Source organism: Felis catus, chromosome C2 (genome assembly GCF_018350175.1).
Source record: "Felis catus isolate Fca126 chromosome C2, F.catus_Fca126_mat1.0, whole genome shotgun sequence".
NCBI lineage: Eukaryota > Metazoa > Chordata > Mammalia > Carnivora > Felidae > Felis > Felis catus.
Genome location: NC_058376.1, coordinates 68,317,151 through 68,329,937, shown reverse-complemented (window position 1 = coordinate 68,329,937; position 12,787 = coordinate 68,317,151). Strand labels below are relative to the sequence as shown.

At 43.2% G+C, this 12,787-nt stretch overlaps 1 long non-coding RNA gene across 1 annotated transcript; it reads right to left on the bottom strand.

Moving 5' to 3' along the window:
* Positions 1-4,025: 4,025 nt before the first annotated feature.
* LOC109503472 lies at positions 4,026-12,566 on the bottom strand. The gene is made up of 4 exons (XR_006585099.1): positions 12,307-12,566; positions 7,654-7,898; positions 6,228-6,307; positions 4,026-4,185 (listed from the first exon to the last, which is right to left on the bottom strand). It is a non-coding gene; the product is annotated as an uncharacterized LOC109503472 (long non-coding RNA).
* Positions 12,567-12,787: the final 221 nt, after the last annotated feature.

Sequence of the window (12,787 nt, the reverse complement as noted above, 5' to 3'; positions counted from 1 at the left end):
TCCTTCCAAATGGGAGATAATTATTAACCCCCCCAAAAAACAAAAGAGCATACAGAAAAGGAAATGTAATCATTGTTTATCACTTGGTGCAACCATGATATTTATATAATCATCCTAATTAAAACACTGTATATGGGGACACCTGGGTGGCTCAATCATTTAAGCATCTGACTTTGGCTCAGGTCATGATCTTACCGTTCATGGGTCTGAGTTCTGTGTCAGGCTCTGTGCTGACAGCGTGGAGCCTGCTTGGTATTCTCTCTCCCCTTCTCTCTCTGACCCTCCCTGACTTGCACTTTCTCTGTCTCTCAAAATAAAAAACTTAAAATAAATAAATAAAACACTTATATGGACTTAAGCATAACTTGTAATACAGATATATTATACTTTTTGTTGTTGTTATCATGGGGAGACATCACCAGAGGGACAAGCCTTAACTTTTGGTACCAGCTGAATGTTGGGTAAATATTAGGAAAGAAAGGAATAAAACATTTTAAATAATTTTTTTCCCTGACTATAACTATGGTATATGTTCATTAAAGAAATTTGGGGGGAAACCCAAAAAACATAAAAAGAAAATACAAATGCCCAAAAATCCAACCAAGAATTAACCAGTGTTATTTTATTATGTTCTCTTTCAGGCATTTTTTTATAGCTGTGTGTGAGTTTGAGAGTATTTTATAAAATAAAGATATACTACGTACATGGTTCTTATTCTGATTATTATTATTATTATCATTATTATTTTTAATGTTTATTTTTGAGAGACAAAGCGCAAGCAAGGGAGGGGCAGAGAGAAAGAGGGAGACACGGAATCTGAAGCAGGCTCCAGGCTCTGAGCTGCCAGCACAGAGCCCGACGTGGGGCTCGGATTCACTAACCATGAAATCATGACCTGAGCTGAAGTCAGATGCTTAACCGACTGAACCACCCAGGCACCCTAGTTTTTATTCTGATTTTAACATGTAACATTAAATCACTCTTTCCCCACATTGTTAAAAATTCTGTGAGCCTCAAGACCTCTTTCGGTGGCTGCTCTAGGAATGGGTCAGGGAGTGGAGAGAGGGCCTTGTTTGCAGAGCTCCACAGGTAGCAGTGTATCCACACTCTTACCCCTCGAAAAAGAGAAAGTTCAATTTTTATATATTTCATTTGTTTACACCACTGACGAAGATTTACCTTGAAAAAGTTCGCATAGTGCTTGAAAAATACTGGCCTAAAACATTCTGTTATCTAAATTATATTTCTGTTATATATTCTATCACATACATTTATTTTACTCTATTATATAAATGTATCATTATTGCATAAATTTTATCATAATTTATTTAAACAACTCTCCTTTGTTTCAAAAAACTTTTTTACCCAAAAAATACTTTTATGGACCTTTTGTCCATATCTTTGACTATATAGCCTTAGGATAAATTCCCAGGAGTGAAGGCTCTTAACTTCTCTCGGTGGGTCTCTTGCTGATGAGAGTACTCTCCCACCAGCAGTGTATTCTCATTTTATTAGTGACCCTATCGGCAGCACTGATAAGTGCTATCCCCTCCAAACACTGGACCAAGCGCTGTGCATTGATACCTTGTTCAGTTCTCACAGGAATCCTAAGACAAAGCTACTACCATTAACATGCCAATTCACAGATGAGGAAATGGAAATTTACTAAATCTAAGTAACTTGCTCATACATAGCTAGTCAGTGATTGACCCAGAATTTCACCCTAGGGAAAGTCCATGTGCTTGTCGTCAATTGTTTTTTAAAGTACAATTGTATAAGTTTCCATGTAAACATAGGTAGTGAGTGACCATTTCCCCCATACACATATTGGTCACTTGCATTTCTACTTTTTAAGGGAGGTGTTCTGTACCTTTTCTCTTAGGCGATGATCTTTTCCCTACTGCTTTGTGTATAAAATATACAAAGGAGCTCTTGGGTATAAATATATTAATCCTTTTGTCAAAAAGAATGAAATATTTCTCTAATGGATCGTATGCCTGTTGTGAAACACAGACGTTTGAATTTTTTACACAGTCAGAACTGCAGATTGTTTTTAATGTAAATTGCACTGATTTTGCATCAATGACACTGAAGTAATGAGTCTTCTCACTGTCAACCACCATAAATCTCAAGGATGTAGAGTTTGGGGGACACACTTTACTCCAGCACACCTTGCACGGTGGCAGTTACCCTAAACAAATAAAGACAGAGTCCTGACTGGGATTTGGGATTTGGCTTGTGGGAGCTCATATTCTATGGTCCCTAGAGAAGGAAGAATGCCCAAGAGTGATAAAAAACAACTGAGTGTGGGGTGAGAGGTACATTTCTCCCAGAGAAAGAAATACAGCCAGGCTCCTTGTACCTGATAATGCAAGTGAGGTTTAGATGAAAAACAAATCCCAGGGCTCCTCTCTTGGGTGGCAGAGACCGGCCACAGTAGGGGATGGTCATGCCCAGATTACAGGGCCCTCTGGGTCACAGCTGTGTCTCTGAGCAGTCCACTCATAACTCTCGAGCACCCAAGGTTAGGAGCCCACTGATGATGCAAGGAGACAATCTCCCCCTCACAGTCAGGGACGTGCTGTTGACAGGAGGCTGTGTACCTGGGCAAGTGTCAGGTCTTCTCTGGGCGCTGGCTTCCACCTCCTGATTCCAGAGTCATACAGCACAGTTCAAGCCTCTATATTCCAAATGAAAATGTAATCTTACTCTGTACGTGTCATCTGGGGACAGAGCTCATTGACCGAAACTTGCTTTGGCAGCTGGCTTCGGACAGGCACCTGTTCCCATAGTACCCATTCGGAGCATTGGTTGTGTGGGAGAACGATGCTGGACAGACTGCCAAGGGCTCTGAGCCACTTGCTTCACCACTCACCAGCTGTGTGGTCTCAGCCAAGCTCATCCCTGTTTTGGGTTACAGTGTTCTGGCCTATGTAATGGCAGGGTTGGGCCCAGATTCCCTGCCAAAGTCTAGGATTCCCAGAGTTTTGTTTTTTTTTTTTTTTTAATCTTGTACATGGTATCTTTTTGTCTTTTCTTTCCTGGCAAAGTGCTCTGGTGTTGCCCCGGCCCTGGACCTTCTTCTGCCACCTTATATATATAACTTGTCTCAGAGTCTGCTGTGCTACTCAGGGCTGGGTCGTCTGCTGGGGAAATCAGGCTCCCTGGACTCACTGTCCTCACACAGGAACCAGGGAAAATGTCTTTCTCGGAGAGCCAACTAGATGAATGTTGTTTCCTGCAATGACAATGCTCTGAAAGAGAGCTTCTGTTAGATAAGAGACACCCAGCTATTAATACCAAGCAATAGGTACTTGCCTCGGTCTGGAGCCCCTTGAGTTCCTAAGGCCTGATACAGTCCCTGAAGAGGGTCTTTCAAATAGTGGTCTCTGTGGCCCTGGGCCTCCTCCCAGGGCCCAGCTACTTGGGTCCCAGCCTGGCCCTCTGCTCAGGTCATCCTGTGTCTCCAGTTACACTACTAGGCCACCCCATGTGATTCACTGGAGAACCCTTGCAGGCCAGCCCAACATGGAGTCAGGCAAAGCGTCTCTCCTCACCCTAAGCTGCCAGCAAGCTGGTGCTTAAGAAGCTGGGGCTCTAATTCAGTGGCTGTGCTGACAGTGCTCATGACTGCAGGGGGACTTCAGGCCTCATGGTCTTAGGGCAGAATTCTGAAGTCATTGGAAAATTCATTCCTATCCACAAGGTCCTTCCAAACACTCTAAAAGAGATAGTTTTCCCTAGCCCAGTGTCCAGGGGCTGATGGGACACAGCACCTACCCACCCCCACTTAGGACGTTCCTAATCACTCTTCTCAGCACTGAGTACTCACAAACACAAGGTGCTACTTCCTCTACCCCAAGTAGATCTCCCTGATTTCCCAGGGGAGGGGGCCCCAACTAGCTTGGGTCATGCAGTGCACCCAGATACAACCATATAGCACCCAATTCCTGCTTGGCCATCTGCAGCCTTGACCAACAGGGTTTCTTCGCTGGAAGGTTAACTCACAACTTTCCTTCAGTATGTATTTTTATTAATTTCTTTAATGAATATAGTGGGTATTTAAAGGGAATACATGCATGGGATCAAAACAAAAGAAAACAAAAAACAGTACAAAAAGATACCCAGTGAAAAGTGGATCTCCAATTCTTGATTCCTGATTCTTGATTCCATTGTGCCTCTTCCCTGAGCATAAAGGCAGAGTGAATTCCTAAAAATAGAATTACTCAAAGAGTATACACATTTAAAAATTTGATACCTTGTCCAACTTACCGTAACATTGTGCCTCTTCCCTGAGATGGACAGAGGCAGGCAACCATAACACAGGCAAATATGTACATTTATGCGTGTGCACATAAAATGCACCAAAGTCTGGCTTTACTTGATATTCAGCCAAAAATTGGTCTTCAGCCTCAGCCTTTGGAAGTCTAAATAGTTGAATGCGTACTTCGCTGCCATTTATAGTACCCTTGAGTTTGTGTCTGGTCTATAGTCACCGTTGGTTACACATGTTACCACTGTATTAAATCAGTACAGACTCTCATGGTAGGCAAAGGGCATGCCTCTCAGATTTACTGTTAATAAGTGATACTGTAAGCGTCTAGGTAAATCGTGAAGTGAAAATCTGTTTCATGTGTTACAATTCTGTCAGTGGAACTATATATGTATGTTTAATATTGTGAAAGTAAAATGTCCCAGTAATTAATGATTGTGAAACTGCTAATTTAATGTTCAAACACACTTAAGCACTTTGTATTTTTTGTTAAAGTTTATTTGTTTATTTAGAAAAAGAGAGAGAGAGAATGGAGGAGGGATAGAGGGAGAAGAAGAGAGAAAATCCCAAGAAGGCTCCAAACTGTCAGTGCAGAGCCTGATGCAGGGCTTGAACTCACAAACCATGAGATCATGACCTGAGCTGAAATCAAGGGTCAGACACTTAACTGTCTGAGCCACCCACTTAAGTAGTTTAAAATAGCAAATAAATAGGAAGAAGACTGAGAGTTAAAAAGAATATTGTGAGAGAATGTTAGCTAGATAACTTTAGGAAGAACATTATAGGCTTTGTGAACCTAAAGTGTTAAGCAATTTAAAATATTACAGGGCAGAATAAGAGATTTGATTAAATAATAATTCTAATATTTGTCAACTGGGTTGACATCTCTCTAGCATTCATTACGTTAAACAAAATAAACTGTAACCAGTATGTTTAATTTGGGGTATTTCATTCCATTTAGGTTATGAGTCTTTCAAGAATAAATTCGACTTGGAAATTTTCATTTTATGAAAATAGATTTTAAAAAAAGAATGGAAGCTTTTCTACTTCAACATCTCATAAGCAGAAGAAAATTACCAAATCATGTGCAATATCTATGATAAATCAGAGACAGAACAAAGAATGTAAAGGGAATAGAGAAGAGAAAAAACGTCTGGAAAAATGTAATATTTCAAAAAATATCTGGCTTTTCCACTGTTCTCAGTGATGTGAGCATGACCATGTTGAGCACTCACTGCTTCTGCAGGAAACTTAAAATGTGGCCATTAGCAATTTAAAAAAAAGTGTTTTTTTTTTTACCTTTTACTTATATTTGAGAGACAGAGAGAGACAGAGCACGAGCAGGGGAGCGGCAGAGAGAAGGGAGACACAGAATCCAAATCAGGCTCCAGGCTCTGAGCTGTCAGCACAGAGCCGGATGTGGGGCTCAAACTCAAGAACCATGAGATCATGGCCAGAGCCTAAGTAGGACACTTAACTGGCTGAGCTACACAGGTGCCCCTGGCCATTAGCAATTTTAACCGCAAAATGATAAGAAAAATTTTGTTCTTTGCGATGAAATTTCAGATTAATTCTTGCATCCCATAAATTTGTTCTGACATGGTGATGACTGACTTTGGCCTCAACTTTAACCCCGTGTGGATTGTAGCATTTGCTGGGGTCTGCGTTCTAGGCAACACACAAGCCTGCCTGCACACCGCTCAGCACCAGTGTGTCTGTTTACCACTCTTCCTGGGGCGTGCTCCAGGGCGGTCTTTTTTCCTAATAATTGCACACCATTTATTTAATCAAACCCTAATGATGGACTTTTAGGGTGTTTTCAGTCTTCGGTCATAAAGAATGCTGCAAAGATAACCATTGTATGTGTACAAGCATAAAGGCAGAGTGAATTCCTAAAAATAGAATTACTCAAAGAGTATACACATTTAAAAATTTGATACCTTATCCAACTTACCGTAACATTGTATCACACTTTCTAGTTTTATGTCTCTTTCTTTTAGAGGTACTTCTCCAGTTTCAGTGGGAGGGTTGGTTCTGGGGGAAAGACAGTCAGTCAAGATGATTTCAGTGTTCCCTCATCTCCAAGGAGCCCCCTTCTTGCCTACATGGTCCTGGTCCCCTGGGCACCTGGTCAAATCTCCCTGGAGGGCCCCATCACACCTATTCTTCCTGAGCCATCGAACCTTGTCTGTCTGATGTTGTAGGCTTCCTGGGTCCCGGTTCTCTAAAATAGCATCAAAGCTGCCTGGGATACTATGACTCTCCCTTCTTCCACCCTTTTCCTTATTTCAAGAGTTGGGAAAAGGCCTGATGTTTCTGGATTCCTCCATGGTTCCCTCCCGACTCTTTATCTCTAGTACTTTCATTCAAGCAAGAAGTGGTTTCCCTCCTGCTGCTTAGGGCATCTTCGTGGATTTAAAATTTCTGTGCTTTGTGGATCTTCATTTTTATGTCTGGATAGGACCATGGTCCCTAAATAGTGATACAAAGGCCATAACTTCAACTTGATTTGTGGGAAGGGCTTGGTACAAGAGCTTGGGGGAGACTGGACTTCCATCTCGACCGCAGAGAATGACACTCCAATGGATGCACCAGTCACGGCACCATCAAGTCTACTATTCCCAAATCTCTCACACAACCCCCACCCACACACCAGTCTTCCTCCCGCCAGGCAAGCAACAGTAAGCTGGTCTTTGCGGAAGGATGGCCAGTATTGGCTCTATCTGCCACCAGGTGACCTGGCATGAAGGGCTCTGCCCAAAAGCCCAGAGGGAAATCACCTAAGCCAATCAGACTGGCTCTCTGTGGGATTTGAGCTGAAGAATGAAGATTAGCTTGGCCAGTAGCAATACGAGAATGGACTAGACACACGGGGATCCATGGAGACTGGGCTGGCTGGAGGAAGAGTGGGTTGGCTGCCCCCTCTCTAGGCTCCCGCCCACGGGTCCAGTCATGCCACCTTGCTAAGATGGCTAAAGTAAGTGACTCTTGTAACCACAGGAGCACACTAGCTGGTGGACATCCGTGGTGTGCCTCGGAACTCACTCTCCTGGCCCAGGTGCTCTTCTACCCCCTCCCTCCACCCAAATGTCCCACGGAGGAGATCCTCCATCCACAAGGCACAACATCGGCTTGGCTTCCGATCTTTACCTTTATAAAACTTTTTTTTAACGTTTGTATTTATTTTTGAGACAGAGAGAGAGCATGAAGGGGAGAGGGGCAGAGAGAGAAGGAGACACAGAATCGGAAGCAGGCTCCAGGCCCTGAGCCATCAGCCCAGAGCCCGACCCGGGGCTCGAACTCACGGACCGTGAGATCGTGACCTGAGCTGAAGTGGACGCTTAACCGACTGCGCCACCCAAGCGCCCCTCGATCTTTACCTTTAAATTCCCTTTCAGAGAAAAGAGGAGTTTGACACGTGCACGGCCAGCCTTCCTGGGCCATATACAGCAACAGTCTTCTGTGCTGAGGTAAATACAGTTCCCTGACCATCTCATCTCCTTGCTCTGAGGGGTGTGCACAGCACTCAGCACCATGCATGCACTTGCTAATTCTTCCATGTGGGCCTCTGGCAGGTAGAGCAGTGGCTAATAATTATGACTTTGTATTTTTAACCACGTAGTTTCTGAAAGAATTTTGAAGAATTGAGTTACATGCTCATAATTTTTATGTTGACATCTAGAACTTTTCATCCAAGCTTAAAGATCCAAAGAACGTAATTACCGGCATATTGTAAATACTGACATTTTAAAATAAAACTGTTCTTTTGAATGCAACTAATAGAATCTAAAAGGCACAGCATTTAAAAAAAATCCAGGCAGGGCTCTACTTTAACAATAGGAAAACTTACATTGTTCCTTTTACCCTTTGAAGGTGTGTATCATTCCACTTCCCCCGCAGAATTTTATCCTAATGTAATGTATTTTTAAGCTTGAAAGTCTCTTATTGTTCACACTATCCTACTTGCCTGCAACTAAAAAATATATACGAATTATAATGTTAACTTTTAAAATTTCCTGTGAAGATGAGATCTAAGTTAAAAATGATTTGGGATTGAGATACTGTGATTATTACTAACATCAAACGTTACAGAGATCCTTGAATTTTGACAGTTATTAAATGTCAAGTAAAATTTTAGAGAGCAGTGGTGTAGAATAGATGTTACTTATCACCAGAATGAGAAATATTAACAGCAGAGACAGAGAGTAAGAGTCTTAGGGCCTGCCAAACATGTTTTTATGTGTGTTGTCAAGTGCATTATTTCCAGAAGGATCCACAAATCACTCCTGCTAGAGCGGAGACATTGAAATCTACAGAGAGTTGGCAATGATGAGGAGGAAACTTGTACCCAAGTAAAAGATGAATATGAACTTATAGTATTTGGGACTCTCTGGACAAAATTTAATAAAAATGATAAAACCTTTAAAAGAAAACCTAGGAGAAAATCTTTATGAGCTTGGGGTAGGTAGGGATCTGATATGACATACGAGGCACAATCTATAAAGGAAATTATTAATGTAAATTTTTTAATGTTTATTTTTGACAGACAAGAGAGAGACAGAGTGCAAGCAAGGGAGGGGCAGAGAGAAAGAGGGAGACACAGAATCCGAAGCAGGCTCCAGGATCTGAGCTGTCAGCACAGAGCCCAACTGGCGTTAGATCATGACTTGAATGGAAGTCGGACGCTTAACCAACTGACCCAGTCAACACCCCAAAAATATTAATAAATTAGACCATCAAGATTATGAACTCTGAGATAAATCACAGGTTTGGGGAAAGTACTGGCAAATCTAGTGTATACAAAGAACTGAAGTTCAGTAGCAAGAAAGCAAACAACCCAATGACAAATAGGTAAAAAGTTTGAAGAGACCCTTCACCAGAGATTTATGGATGGCAAATAATTACGTGGAAGAATGATCAACATCATTAGTTGTGAGGAAAATGCAAAATAAAGCCACAAGAAGATACCACAAGACACTATTAAAATGACTAAAATTAAAAAGGCTGATCATACCAAGTGTAGCGAAACTCTACAAGTGTAGGGAGTCTCCACTGCTGGTGAGAATGCAAAATGCAACAACCACCTTGAAAAACAGCCTGGCAGTTTCTCTTTTTAATGTTTATTTATTTTGAGAAAGAGAGAGAGAGTATGCACGAGCAAGGTAGGGACAGAAAGAGAGGGGTAGAGAGAATTTCAAGCAGGCTCCGTGCCATCAGCGCAGAGCCCGATGTGGGCCTCGATCCCAAGAACTGTGAGATCGTGACCTCAGCCGAAATCGAGTCAGCCTCTTAACAGACTGAGCCACCCAGGTGCCCCCAGTTTGGCAGTTTCTTACATAGTTAAGCAGACATTTACTATACGATCCAGTTATTCCCTGCCTAGCTATTTACCCAAGAAAAAGAATGTATGTGTCCACACAAAGACTTATACACAAGTGTTCACAGCAGTTTTATTTGTAAGGGCCCCAAACTGGACACAACCCAAATATCCATTATTAGGTGAATGGATAAACACATTGTAGTATAGCCATTACAATGGATATAAACAGCGATAACAAGGAATGAATTACTGGTAGACGCAGCAACACCAATGGGTATCAGAATAATCAGTCTGAGTCAAAGAAGCCAGGCACGAAGAGAGTACATGCTGTATTGCTCCATTTATATACAATTCTGGAAAATGGAAACTAATTTATAATGGCAGAAGGCAGAACAATGGTTGCCAAGGGATGGGGTATGTTGACAGTAGGGGTGGAGGGAGGGAGGGATATTAAAGGGGGTGAGACCTTACCTTGATGGTGGTGATGGTTTCATGGGTGTGCATGCATAGTGCACACTTTAAATGGGTGAGACTAACTGCACGGCAGTTATAGCTCAGTAAAGCTGTTAAAAAAGTGTGAATAAACGTCCAAGAAAATAGAAAATACTAGCTGGTTCTTAACCACGTTTCTCTTACTTGCAGGTGTACTATTCATCTGTCTGAAGTAAATGGGGAACTTTCTACATCCTCTGCCCAAGTGTACCCCTGGGGCACAGATGAGGCTGGGGAACAAGAGCACCTCGGAGCTGTGCCTCAAGACTGAGGATGGGGAACAGGTGCAGAGGCCGAGCTTCCAAAGCAGCATGCAATACTCCAATCTTGACTACTCTAAGACAGATACAGTTAGAAAAGGCGTGCGGTCTTGGCATGTGTGTGTCACACAGGAGAAATAATGTCCTGCCACCTTCCTGTTTCTGATACTCTCCTTGCTTTGCTTTCTTGGGATTCTCCCTCAGGAGCTTGGCAATCTTTGACAATAGTGGGGAATGGAAAAGGTGATTAAATGACCCAGGTTATTAAATTTAAAAAATTAAGTTTATTTGAGAGAGAGAGAGAGAGAGAGAGAGAGAGAGCACACGTGTGCACATGCTGGAGGGGCAGAGAGGGAGAGAGAATCCCAAGCAGTCTCCCTGCTATCAGTGGTGAGTCCTATGCGGGGCTCCATGTCACAAACCGGGAGATCATGACCTGAGCCAAAATCAAGAGTTGACGCTTAACTGACTGAGCCAGCCAGGTGCCCCCCAGCCCAGGTTATTAAATTAAATAACAATTGTCATCTTTCCTGCTCCCCCATTCTATAATACATCCGAATGCTGAGCATCTCGACATGAGTCAAAGCTCCCCCATTATAAGGCCACATTGTCTGTGGCAGAAATGTGCATAAGAGAGGGATGGTGGTGTGGAACCCTGAGTTCATGATAACTCCTTACAGGGGCATTGTGGACACTCATATATTTAATTGTTCTCCTGCTCCCTTCCCATTTTTTTGCAGGGGGCAGTGAAGCCTTTCCACCCTGGGACCTCCACAGTAACATTGCAAGTGTGAGAGACCCGCCTTTCATCTGTAGAGTGGGAGAAAGACAAACATGAAAGGGAGGTGGGAATGCAGAGCCTGCCCACCTCTGTCAGTAGGAGAGTCTCAGATCTCAGACTGGTTTTAGGAAGGGCAGTATTTGGGTTTCCTTAAATCCATCATGCTGGGAACCTCTTGCCCTCATAAGCCCTGATCTGAAGGTCCCTGACACAGAGGGACGACCCTAGACTTTTGAATTCTAGACCCACCACCAGATATGTGATATGTCGGTTGGGAGTAGTGACACCACCTTACAGGACTCTGTGAAAAGTAAATTGATAATAGAACGGGACCTTGAACAAAGTCTGGCAATACAAATACAATGCTCTTGGAAAGAGTCGTGTGTGTGTGTGTGTGTGTGTGTGTGTGTGTGAATGCAGTAAGAGAAAGAGAGAAAGAAAGAAAGGGGGAGAGAAGACATTACCCAGGACCTACTTCCTCCAAATGGAAGGCTGGAGCCCTGCAGTCACACAGCCTGGGCTCAAACCCCGCCCCACTTCTCACCAGCTATTTGACCTTGGGCAATTTGTTCTTCTAATGCAAAATGAAGCTAATAATAGAACCTACTCTGGATTTGCTGTGAGGGCTGAAGCACCAAAAGTGCTTAGAACAGTGTCAAGCACATAGCAGGCGCCCCAAATTATTACTGCTGTTACTGAGCTGAGTATGGGGAGTGAAGGGTTGGTTGCTTCTGCAATCCGAGACACTGGTACACCAAAGTAAATATGGAAAATGTTGTCCTGAGCTTCACAAAGATTGCTTCATCGACAAAATTCCAAAATATGACCTAGCTTCCTTTGGGGAAACAAATGGTACCAGTCCAGTAAATTATGCGTGAAACAGCTCTTGCAAGTCTCCACTGGTGAAAAACTAAAGTCTCCCATTTAGGGCCTTCCCACCTCCATTTATCCACTGGAGAATTCCCCTCCTCCCCTCCATCCCTTCCTACACTGCCTCCTTTCTGACTCTTACTTGCTGGAATCCAGAATTGAACAGAATCTTAAAAGAGTATCAGGTCCAGTATTTTAATGAAAGAAAGGACTAAAGGGTGGACTCAGGGCCCATCCGAGACACGGGAGTGTGGTTTATGAGAAGTGAAGAAAAGAACAGGAAAGGGAAGGAGAGGTGAGTGCGACTTACCCTCCTGTCACCCCTCCGTGTCACTTTCCCAGCTCAGAAGAATCCCTGGAACTCATTTGCTGTTGGACCCCAATTTGGATTGAAACACATTAAGAAATAAACCTTTCGTCTCTGCCCCCACTCTCTGGCACACAGCTCAAAAAAGCCCTTAAAATCTCTGACGTGCTAGGTCTTTTGTATGCTAATGAGGGACTGGTGGCTGGGGGCTCCTGGATAGCCTCTAGATGGGGGTTGGGGTTGCCAGGGCAACCAACCAAGTGATTAGAGGGTCAGAACTTCAGCTCCTCCCCCCAACTTCTTGGGAGGAACTGGAGGTTGAGCTAATCACTAATGGCTAATGATTTACTTTTTTTTAAAGAGACTCTTTTTGGGGCGCCTGGGTGGCTTGGTCGGTTAAGCATCCGACTTCGGCTCAGGTCATGATCTCACGGTCTATGAGTTCGAGCCCCGCGTCTGGCTCTGTGCTGACAGCTCAGAGCCT